The 12692-nt window shown below is 35.7% G+C and overlaps 1 protein-coding gene across 3 annotated transcripts in view; it reads left to right on the top strand.

Annotated features, from left to right (window-relative positions):
- The first annotated feature begins 8649 nt into the window (after positions 1 to 8649).
- LOC137250764 (uncharacterized) overlaps positions 8650 to 12692 on the top strand; it is a 411869-nt gene continuing 407826 nt past the window's right edge. For 2 of the 3 annotated variants that reach the window (XM_067784169.1, XM_067784167.1), the window contains exon 1: positions 9531 to 9829. The gene's annotated coding sequence lies outside the window, so the exon portion shown is untranslated. Of the gene's footprint in view, positions 8715 to 9530; positions 9830 to 12692 lie in introns of those variants that run through there. The other variant, XM_067784168.1, reaches the window with a different exon arrangement.

A 12692-nucleotide genomic window follows, 5' to 3' on the forward strand; every position in this document is an offset into this window, starting at 1 on the left:
CCAATGACTCCGGCTTTAAGCCAGCAGACACTCACTTTTCTCGGAACCGGACGCAGCTATGTATATATTTTTTTTTTGCGGTAATAAATTGCCAATAAATGAGGTATAAATTATTTAATATATAATATTGTTGTTTGCTATAGTGTGTCTGCCACATTAATACGACCCTAGAAGTGTTACGGATAAACCGTTAATTTAGAATATTCGGAACACGTTCGTTTGATACTACCTCACGAGGTCCGAATATATGAAAAAAGTATATACATATTCCCCAAAATCTTAAATGGAGACGAATGTTCTGAACATACGGAATGAATAAGTTAAATGTTCAATGAGAACATTTCGTTATTGAATCTCCATTATTTACTAACGACATTTTTACGTGAATCGATTTACTAGTCGAGTTTTTGACGTTAAACGATGAATTTTGAATTGGGTTAGGTTTTGTATGTTCATAGGTAGTGCACGATTCCTTGGTGTCCATACTTTTCATAAAATTACCTACATATGTTCAACCACACTAATAGATCATGGCACAGTTAGCAAAATCATCATAAAATTAAAAAAAAATTGTTCTAAGGAATTCTGCAGTTCAGTACTTATCGCGTATTTGTAAACTGATTGCTTCCTATTTCTCCTACTAATAGTTTTCGAAAAATAGCAAAGAAACAACACAGTTAACGGATGTCAACTCAATTAGGGAGCAAAATGGTGCAATTGTCAAAAAATTTGTCAGCCGAGCAATCCTCTTATGATTGATTCATGGTGCGATACATGCATACAAAAGCCCTTGGAATCTTGGCAGGAATACTTTTCGTGGTATGACATATATAAATAAATTAGCGGTACCCGACAGAAGATGTTCTGGGTCACCCTGGTCCACATTTTAGTCGATATCTCGAAAACGCCTTCACATATACAACTAAGGGCTACTCTGTTTTAAAACCCTCATTAATACTTTTAATTTGATACCCATATCGTACAAACACATTCAAGAGTCCACCCTTATTGCGATATCTCGAAAAGGCGTTCACCTATAGAACTAAGGCCCACTACGTTTTAAATAATCATTAACACCTTTCATTTGATACACATGTCAAACACATTCCAGGGTTACCCTAGGTTCATTTTGCTAAATGGTGATTTTCCCTTATTTTGTCTCCAAAGCTCTCAGCTGAGTATGTAATGTTCGGTTACACCCGAAGTTAGCCTTCCTTACTTGTTCAAATTTTAATAACTTTTTAGGATATATAAGAAAACTAATACTCATTGAACTCATGATTAATTTACAGTTTTAATGCAATGCAGGGTTAGTATAGCCTGCTAATAATATAAATAAGTGCATACATTTTTATACTCAGTTGAGCAGAGCTCACAGAGTATATTAAGTTTGATTGGATAACGGTTGGTTGTACATATATAAAGGAATCGAGATAGATATAGACTTCCATATATCAAAATAATCAGGATCGAAAAAAATTTGATTGAGCCATGTCCGTCCGTCCGTCCGTCCGTCCGTTATCACGATAACTTGAGTAAATTTTGAGGTATCTTGATGAAATTTGGTATGTAGGTTTCTGAGCACTCATCTCAGATCGCTATTTAAAACGAACGATATCGGACTATAACCACGCCCACTTTTTCGATATCGAAAATTTCGAAAAACCGAAAAAGTGCGATAATTCATTACAAAAGACAGATAAAGCGACGAAACTTGGTAGGTGAGTTGAACTTATGATGCAGAATAGAAAATTAGTAAAATTTTGAACAATGGGCGTGGCACCGCCCACTTTTAAAAGAAGGTAATTTAAAACTTTTGCAAGCAGTAATTTGGCAGTCGTTGAAGATATCATGATGAAATTTGGCAGGAACATTACTCCTATTACTATATGTACGCTTAATAAAAATTAGCAAAATCGGAGAAGGACCACGCCCACTTTAAAAAAAAAAAATTTTTTAAAGTAAAATTTTAACAAAAAATTTAATATCTTTACAGTATATAAGTAAATTATGTCAACATTCAACTCCAGTAATGATGTGGTGCAACGAAATACAAAAATAAAAGAAAATTTAAAAAGGGGCGTGGCTCCGCCCTTTTTCATTTAATTTGTCTAGGATACTTTTAACGCCATAAGTCGAACAAAAATTAACCAATCCTTTTGAAATTTGGTAGGGGCATAGATTTTATGACGTCAACTGTTTTCTGTGAAAATGGACGGAATCCGTTGATGCCACGCCCAGTTTTTATACACAGTCTTCCGTCTGTCCTTCCGCATGGCCGTTAACACGATAACTTGAGCAAAAATCGACATATCTTCAATGAATTTAGTTCACGTGCTTACTTGAACTCACTTTATCTTGGTATAAAAAATGAACGAAATCCTACTATGACCACGCCCACTTTTTCGATATCGAAAATTACGAAAAATGAAAAATATACCATAATTCTATACCAAATACGAAAAAAGGGATGACACATGGTAAGGTAATTGGATTGTTTTATTGACGCGAAATATAACTTTAGAAAAAACTTTATAAAATGGTTGTGACACCTACCATATTAAGTAGAAGAAAATGAAAAAGTTCTGCAGGGCGAAATAAAAAATCCTTAAAATCTTGGCAGGTATTACATATATAAATAAATTAGCGGTATCCAACAGATAATGTTCTGGGTCACCCTGGTCCACATTTTGGTCGATATCTGGAAAACGCCTTCACATATACAACCACCACCACTCCCTTTTAAAACTCTCATTAATACCTTTAATTTGATAACCATATCGTACAAACTCATTCTAGAGTCACCCCTGGTCCACCTTTATGGCGATATCTCGAAAAGGGGTCCACCTATAGAACTAAGCCCCACGCCCTTTTAAAATACTCATTAACACCTTTCTTTTGATACCCATATTGTACAAACAAATTCTAGGGTCACCCCTGCTCCACCTTTATGGCGATATCTCGAAACGGCGTCCACCTATGGAACTAAGAATTACTCCTTTTTAAAATACTCATTAACACCTTTCTTTCGATACCCATATTGTACAAACAAATTCTAGGGTCACCCCTGGTCCACCTTTATGGCGATATCTCGAAAATGCGACCACCTATACAACAACCACCACTCCCTTTTAAAACCCTCATTAATACCTTTAATTTGATACCCATATCGTACAAACACATTCTAGAGTCACCCCTGGTCCACCTTTGTGACGATATTTCGAAATGGCGTCCACCTATAGAACTAAGGCCCACTCCCTTTTAAAATACTCATTAACACCTTTCGTTTGATGCCCATATTGTACAAACAAATTCTAGGGTCACCCATGGTCCACCTTTATGGCGATATCTCGAAACGGCGTCCACCTATGGAACTAAGGATTACTCCCTTTTAAAATACTCATTAACACCTTTCATTTGATACCCATATCGTACAAACGCATTCTAGAGTCACCCCTGGTCCACCTTTATGGCGATATCTCGAAAAGGCGACCACCTATACAACAACCACCACTCCCTTTTAAAACCCTCATTAATACCTTTAATTTGATACCCATATCGTACAAACACATTCTAGAGTCACCACTGGTCCACTTTTATGGCGATATTTCGAAACGGCATCCACCTATAGAACTAAGGCCCACTCCCTTTTAAAATACTCATTAACGCCATTCGTTTGATGCCCATATTGTACAAACAAATTCTAGGGTCACCCCTGGTCCACCTTTATGGCGATATCTCGAAACGGCGTCCACCTATGGAACTAAGGATTACTCCCTTTTAAAATACTCATTAACACCTTTCATTTGATACCCATATCGTATAAACGCATTCTAGAGTCACCCCTGGTCCACCTTTATGGCGATATCTCGAAAAGGCGACCACCTATACAACAACCACCACTCCCTTTTAAAACCCTCATTAATACCTTTAATTTGATACCCATATCGTAGAAACACATTCTAGAGTCACCCCTGGTCCACTTTTATGACGATATTTCGAAACGGCATCCACCTATAGAACTAAGGCCCACTCCCTTTTAAAATACTCATTATCACCATTCGTTTGATGCCCATATTGTACAAAGAAATTCTAGGGTCACCCCTGGTCCACCTTTATGGCGATATCTCGAAACGGTGTCCACCTATGGAACTAAGGATTATACCCTTTTAAAATACTCATTAACACCTTTCATTTGATACCCATATCGTACAAACGCATTCTAGAGTCACCCCTGGTCCACCTTTATGGCGATATCTCGAAAATGCGACCACCTATACAACAACCACCACTCCCTTTTAAAACCCTCATTAATACCTTTAATTTGATACCCATATCGTACAAACACATTCTAGAGTCACCCCTGGTCCACCTTTGGGCGATATTTCGAAACGGCGTCCACCTATAGAACTAAGGCCCACTCCCTTTTAAAATACTCATTAACACCTTTCGTTTGATGCCCATATTGTACAAACAAATTTTAGGGTCACCCCTGGTCCACCTTTATGGCGATATCTCGAAACGGCGTCCACCTATGGAACTAAGGATTACTCCCTTTTAAAATACTCATTAACACCTTTCGTTTGATGCCCATATTGTACAAACAAATTTTAGGGTCACCCCTGGTCCACCTTTATGGCGATATCTCGAAACGGCGTCCACCTATGGAACTAAGGATTACTCCCTTTTAAAATACTCATTAACACCTTTCTTTTGATACCCATATTGTACAAACTAATTCTAGGGTCACCTCTGGTCCACCTTTATGGCGATATCTCGAAACGGCGTCCACCTATGGAACTAAGGATTACTCCCTTTTAAAATACTCATTAACACCTTTCATTTGATACCCATATCGTACAAACGCATTCTAGAGTCAACCCTGATCCACCTTTATGGCTATATCCCTAAATGGCGTCCACCTATAGAACTATGGCCCACTCCCTGATAAAATACTCTTTAATGCCTTTCATTTGATACGCATGTCATACAAACACATTCCAGGGTTTCCCTCGGTTCATTTTCCTACATGGTTATTTTCCCTTATGTTGTCACCATAGCTCTCAACTGAGTATGTAATGTTCGGTTACACCCGAACTTAACCTTCCTTACTTGTTTAGCATTAAAGTTGACGAAACCCGAAAAAAAGTGAAAAATTTTTTGTGTAAAGTTTACCTAGTTGACATATATATATCGTTGAAAAGCTCTCAATCTTGACTTATACTATCCGGAGAGAAACGGTTTTAGTTAGCTAAATTATAGGCTGGCAAGGGTCCAAAGCTACGTAAAACAAACGTTTTTTTCCCGTAACTCACAAAAATAGTAGAAGCATTGTGGTAAGACTTTCCAAGTATTTTCACTTTTCTCTTTTTGTTAACACTGTGTTATTACAATCCGGGGTTAAGCTCATGATTTCTTAAATAGTAAGTTATTTTATTTTTATTCCATTTTATTTATTCTACTTTATTTTATTTTTTATTTTTATGAGTTTTCTTTTATTTTTATTTTTTTCTGTATTATTGTATTTGATGTTATTTTATTTTAATTTTATCCTATTTTATTTATTTGCATTTAATTTTATCTTATTTAATTTTATTTTATTTAAATATATTTTATTTTACTTTATTTTATTTTCCCTTGTCTTAATTTATTTTGTCTTATTTTATTTTTGATTATTTTATTTTCATTTCTTTTACCTTAATTTATTTTCTTTTCTTTTATCGTATTTATTGTAATATTTAATTTTTTTTAATTGAAATTATTTCATTTTATTCTATTTTATTTGAACTTATTTAAATTTTTTTGCTTTAAATGTTATTTTATTTTATTTTCTTTTAGATTCCAAATACATACATATGTATGAACATACTCACCCAAATATTATTATTATTATTATATATTTAGGCTTAAAATGAATTTTAAGACTAACAAGAACAAGTAAGGAAGGTTAAGTTCGGGTGTGACCGAACATTACATACTCAGTTGAGAGCTATGGTGGCAACATAAGGGAAAATAACCATGTAGGAAAATGAACCGAGGGTAACCCTGGAATGTGTTTGTACGATATAGGTATCAAATGGAAGGTATTAAAGACTATTTTAAGAGGGAGTGGGCCATAGCTCTATAGGTGGACGCCATTTAGGGATATCGCCATAAAGGTGGATCAGGGTTGACTCTAGAATGCGTTTGTACAATATGGGTGTCAAACGAAAGGTGTTAATGAGTATTTTAAAAGGGAGTGATCCTTATTTCCATAGGTGGACGCCGTTTCGTGATATCGCCATAAAGGGGACCAGGGGTGACTCTAGAATGCGTTTGTACAATATGGGTGTCAAACGAAAGGTGTTAATGAGTATTTTAAAAGGGTGTGGGCCTTAGTTCTATAGGTGGACGCCTTTTCGGAATATCGTTATAAAAGTGGACCAGGGTTGACTCTAGAATGCGTTTGTACAATATGGGTATCAAACGAAAGGTGTTAATAAGTGTTTTAAAAGGGAGTGGGCCTTATTTCTATGGGTGGACGCCTTTTCGAGATATCGCCATAAACGTGGACCAGGGGTGACTCCAGAATGCGTTCGTACAATATGGGTATCAAATGAAAGGTGTTAATGAGTATTTTAAAAGGGAGTGGGCCTTAGTTCTATAGGTGGACGCCTTTTCGGAATATCGTTATAAAAGTGGACCAGGGTTGACTCTAGAATGCGTTTGTACAATATGGGTATCAAACGAAAGGTGTTAATAAATGTTTTAAAAGGGAGTGGGCCTTAGTTCTATGGGTGGACGCCTTTTCGGGATATCGCCATAAACGTGGACCAGGGGTGACTCTAGAATGCGTTTGTACAATATGGGTATCAAATTAAAGGTATTAATGAGGGTTTTAAAAGGGAGTGCCCCCTAGTTGTATATGTGAAGGCGTTTTCGAGATATCGACCAAAATGTGGACCAGGTTGATCCAGAACTTCATCTATCGGGTACCGCTAATTTATTTATATATGTAATACCACGAACAGTATTCTTTCCAAGATTCCAAGGCCTTTTGATTTCGCCCTGCAAAACTTTTTCATTTTCTTCTACTTAATATGGTAGGTGTCACACCCATTCTACCAAGTTTTTTTCTAAAGTTATATTTTGCGTCAATAGACCAATACAATTACCATGTTTCATCCCTTTTTTCGTATTTGGTATATAATTATGGCATTTTTTTCATTTTTCGTAATTTTCGATATCGAAAAAGTGGGCGTGGTCATAGTCGGATTTCGGCCATTCATTACACCAATATAAAGTGAGTTCAGATAAGTACGTGAACTGAGTTTAGTAAAGATATATCGATTTTTGCTCAAGTTATCGTGTTAAAGGCCGAGCGGAAGGACAGACGGTCGACTGTGTATAAAAACTGGGCGCGGCTTCAACCGATTTCGCCCTTTTTCACAGAAAACAGTTATCGTCCTAGAATCTAAGCCTCTACCAAATTTCACAAGGATTGGTAAATTTTTGTTCGACTTATGGCATTAAAAGTATCCTAGACAAATTAAATGAAAAAGGGCGGAGCCACGCCCATTTTGAAATTTTCTTTTATTTTGGTATTTTGTTGCAACATATCATTACTGGAGTTGAATGTTGGCATAATTTACTTATATACTGTAAAGATATTAACTTTTCTTTTAAAATTTGAATTAAAAAAAAATTTTTTTTAAAAAGTGGGCGTGGTCGTTCTCCGATTTTGCAAATTTTTAGTAAGCAGACATATAGTAATAAGAGTAACGTTCCTGCCAAATTTCATCATGATATCTTCAACGACTGCCAAATAACAGCTTGCAAAACTTCTAAATTACCTTCTTTTAAAAGTGGGCGGTGCCACGCCCGTTGTCCAAATTTTTTTTTGTTCTATTCTACGTCATAAGTTCAACTAACTTACCAATTTTCATCGCTTAATCCGTATTTGGTAATGAATTATCGCACTTTTTCGATTTTTCGAAATTTTCGATATCGAAAAAGTGGGCGTGGTTATAGGCCGATATCGTTCATTTTAAATAGCGATCTGAGATGAGTGCCCAGGAACCTACATACCAAATTTCATCAAGATACCTGAAGATTTACTCAAGTTATCGTGTTAACGGACAGACGGACGGACGGACATGGCTCAATCGATTTTTTTTTTCGATACTGATGATTTTGATATATGGAAGTCTATATCTATCTCGATTCCTTTATACCTGTACAACCAACCGTTATCCAATCAAAGTTAATATACTCTGTGAGCTCTGCTCAACTGAGTATAAAAAGAGCACTAGCTGCTATGGCTATCGGCTCTACTCACCCAAATATATATATATTTTTTTTATCACTTCTCTTTTCTTCTTCAACGCGTGCTCGCTGCACTTTGCGCCTATTCACTTGCAATTTACTCATGAACATACATAATTTTTTGCATTGTATTTCATAATAATTTCACTTAATTTGATTTCCCCATTTTCAAGTGCCGCTGCGACAATTTTCCACAAATTTTTTTCAACATTACTTTATAAATTGCCATGCAAAATTTTTATCAAAACGCGAATAACTTTTATTTCAGCAGACGTGGTTCAAGTTTCACGGCGTATGAAGAACTGGCAATTGAGAAAACGTGCTTCGCGAATATTGAACAAAGAAAATAAAGAGGAGAAACTTAAATATGCTCGGAGCAAAATCGTGCCTAGCATTTTTCCATTTTTTAGGTAAAGATCCTTAAACTGCAAGCAGTGTTTGGCAATCTACGACGAAAGTGTAGACCTATGACGGTTATTTCTTAAATTGGTGCTATTTTTGAACTATGAAGAGTTCCATACATGTAATATATCCGAAATTTCTGGATTAATAGCCAATTTCTACAAGTAAAATCCCCGGGTAGCACCGTACATTTGATAAAATTTTACAAGTCACAATTGTAACACACCATGGGCACTTTTTGTTTCAGCAATGATAAATATTTCTTGTTACCATTTTGTTGATAACAAATTAACAGACCGATTTATAATGATAAGAATATATAACATTTTTTTGTTGTAATTTCCCTAAATTGTACAGATAACGTTTATAGCACCATGCATTGTACGAACCAACAGCGCAATGGTTTCGCGCAATATTCGCGAAGCACGTTTCCCAAATTGTCAGTCCTCTGTTCGCCGCGAACCTTGAACCACGTCCGCTGAAACAAAAGTTAACCGCGTTTCGATTACTACAATACAAGGCGAATCCATACCAGGTGCTGGCAAAGCGAATTCAACCAATTCGCCGTGCAGTAGAATGTCAAGTCAAAAGAAAATTTTCATTGATTTCGATTAACTGACATATTTTTGACCATATGTGCTCAATCCAGCAAACATAACTGAAATATTGTTGTACAAGGCTTTGTATGGAAAATTATCAAAAATAAGCAATCAGCTGTTGGGATAACACCACCTGTACTGAATTCGCCTTCCCACAATATTTGCACGGTTATTTATATAGTAATATCAAGGCGAATTCAGTACCAGGTGTTGTTATCCCAACAGCTGATTGCTTCTTCTTGATTATTTTCCATATAGCGCCTTATACTTTAATGTCAGTTAATCGAAATCAATTAAAATTTTCGCTTTGCCACCACCTGGCATGGATTCGCCTTGAGTAATATTGAAACAAAAAATGTGTTTAAAATTGGCGCAGTGGTCATTGAAAATATGGAAAGTAAATAAAGTGAAATTATTATGAATGAAATACAATGGAAAAAAATCATGTGTGTGCATGTGCATGAGTTAATTGAAAGTGAGTAGGCGCAAAGTGCAGCGAGCACGTGTTGAAAAAATATATTTGGGTGAGTATGTACATATGTATGTATGCAGAATCTTAAAGAAAATAAAATAAAAAAATGAAATAACGTAAGTTAAAATAAAATAACACTGGATAAAATAAAATAAAAAAAAATGAGATCAACTAAAAGAAATAAAAAAAAAAAAAAACAAACAAATTCAATAAACATAAAATAACCAAGAATAAAGCAAATAAAAATAAAATAAATCATAATTAAGCTGAAAACCGGTTTATAACAGCACAGTGTTACAAAAAAGACATGAGTGAAAATACCTTAAAAATCATACCATTTTTCTTTTGGATTTCGAAGATCTAAGAATTACTGCATGCAAGTTTTTCCTCGGACATGTTCAATTGTGTGTTAAATTTTTACTTAATATTTACGAATTCATGAGGGTGTGGGTGTAAAGTACATAACACAGTGTTACAAAAAAGGCAAATTGAAAATACCGGTTTTTTCGTACCTTTTGGGGACTGGTGAGCCTAAACCTTCGTTAACTACATCCCGATTTTCAGTTTCTCCCCAGATCGTATAAAAAGAGATTAAGAGAGAGTTAACAAATTTACAGGCTCGCAAGGGTCCAAAGGTACGAAAAACCGCACACTTTCCCGTATCTCACGATTTTGGGGGTGTCCGTGGAAAATATTGTATGCAGCCATTCTTCGATTTTCGAAATATACTAGAAGAAATGTACGACTTTCCGAGTAATTTCAGTTTTGTCTTTTTTGTAAAACTGTGTTATTATAAACCAGTGTTAAGCTCATGATATTTTTAAATATTAAGTAAAAATTTAACACACTATTAAACATACAAACATAAAATACAATAAAATAAAAGAAAATAAATTTAAAAAAATGAAAATCTATAATATAAAAATAAGTCGTGTTTTCCTTCCTGACGCAATAACTCCAGAACGCACGAACCGATTTCCACGGTTTTGCATTCGTTGGAAAGGTCTTGGGCTACGTGAGGTTTATAGTAAAGAAAATTCAGGATCGACGCACAGGGTCTCGAGATATACATAGGCCAAAACGTGGACCCGGGTACCCCTAGAATGTGTTTATAGAATATGGATATCAAATGAAGCTGTTGATGAGTGCTTTAGTAGAGGGTAATTTTCATACCCCTGGGTGACTATGGTCTCGAGATATAGGCCAAAACGTGGACCCGTGAAAGCCTAGATAGTGTTTTTACATTGTGGGTATCAAATTGAAGCTGTTGATGAGTGCTTTAGTACAGAGTAAGTTTTACACCGCTGGGTGACTAGGGTATCGAGATATAGGCCAAAACATGGATCCGGATACCCCTAGAATGTGTTTTTACTCTGTGGGTATCAAATTGAAGCTGTTGATGTGTGCTTTAGTACAGAGTAAGTTTTACACCGCTGGATGACTAGGGTCTCGAGATATAGGCCAAAACATGGACCCGGATACCTCTAGAATGTGTGTGTTATATGGATATCAAATGAAAGCTGTTGCTGAGAGCTTTAGAGTAATTTTCATTGTGATATTCGATTTAGTCGCACCAACCTGGCAAAACTGATAAATATGCATGCGAAGCCGAAATAAAAACATGAATTAATAATACCCACATGCCTATTTACATACGTCATATTCGATTTGCCTGAAATTTGGTATATAAATTTGCCTATACTAGTATTTACGATGCTTTTTTCCGGGAAGTAGACCAGAGACGGACTGGGACTGAGATTAGGACTAGGACTGGGACTGAGACTCAGAATGGGACTGGAACAAAATTAATACCACCCTCTGGGACTGGCAATAAAATATGAAGAAGAATGAGAAAAACTTGAGAGAAGAGAAAAAAGAGAAGGAGAAGAAGACTGAGAAAGAGATAGAATGAGACGAAGATGGAGATAGATGAAGCGAAAAATACGGGGGGAGGAGTGAATAAAAGATTAGGAAAAAGTGTAGAGGGGCGAGGGCAGAGTTGGACGGAAAAAGCTTATTAAAATGTACGCAGGGTCTGCTAGTATAAGATAAAAAATCAAATAAAATAAAATTAAATAAAACAAAGTAAAAAAAGTAAAATAGAATAAGTTGTTGTACTAAAATGTGATATTTACATATAATTGTTTCAGTTTTATATACATATGTATAGACTGTAATTTCATTAATAAATACAATCTGCCCCTGAAGTAGCTACGGATATTAACGAAACGTGGGGCTTGAAAAGTGGAATCTTTTGGCTTGCACTAAAGGAAATTTTTGGTCATATTTTAGCCTATTTTAACTGCATATATAAAATAAAATAAGTTAAAATCCAATACAATAAACTAAAATGAAATAAAGTAAAATAAAATAAATAAATTTAAGGCGCGATAACCTCCTACGCGATTTTAAGCCGAGCTTCTCTTCAAATTTCCTAAAAATTGGCGAGACGGTACCTACTTGCTTTATGCCGACTCCGAACGGCATCTGCAAGGCAGATGAGTTTACACTGAGAAGCTTTTCTTGCCAGGAGTGCTTGCCAAACACTGCAGAGGGGCGACCGCGCGTAGAAAAACTTTCTTCTAATTGAAAAAAACTTGTTTCTTAAACTTAGATCTTCATTGTGGTAGGCGGATCACGTTACCATAGCACCACGGCGGCCGCAGGAAAATAAAACAAATTAAAGCAAAGTAAAATAAAATGAAATATGTTTTTTTTTTTTAAAAGTGGACGTTTTCGTCATCCGATTTTGCTAATTTTTATTTAGAACACCTATAGTAATAGGATTAACGTTCGTGCCAAATTTCCTGTGAGCTCTGCTCAGCTGAGTATAAAAGAGAACAAACAAGTAAAGGTGCCTAAGTTCGGGTGTAACCGAACATTATATACTCAGCGTGAGCTGCAATTGCACATTT

This window comes from Eurosta solidaginis, chromosome 4 (genome assembly GCF_040869045.1).
Source record: "Eurosta solidaginis isolate ZX-2024a chromosome 4, ASM4086904v1, whole genome shotgun sequence".
NCBI classification, from domain to species: domain Eukaryota; kingdom Metazoa; phylum Arthropoda; class Insecta; order Diptera; family Tephritidae; genus Eurosta; species Eurosta solidaginis.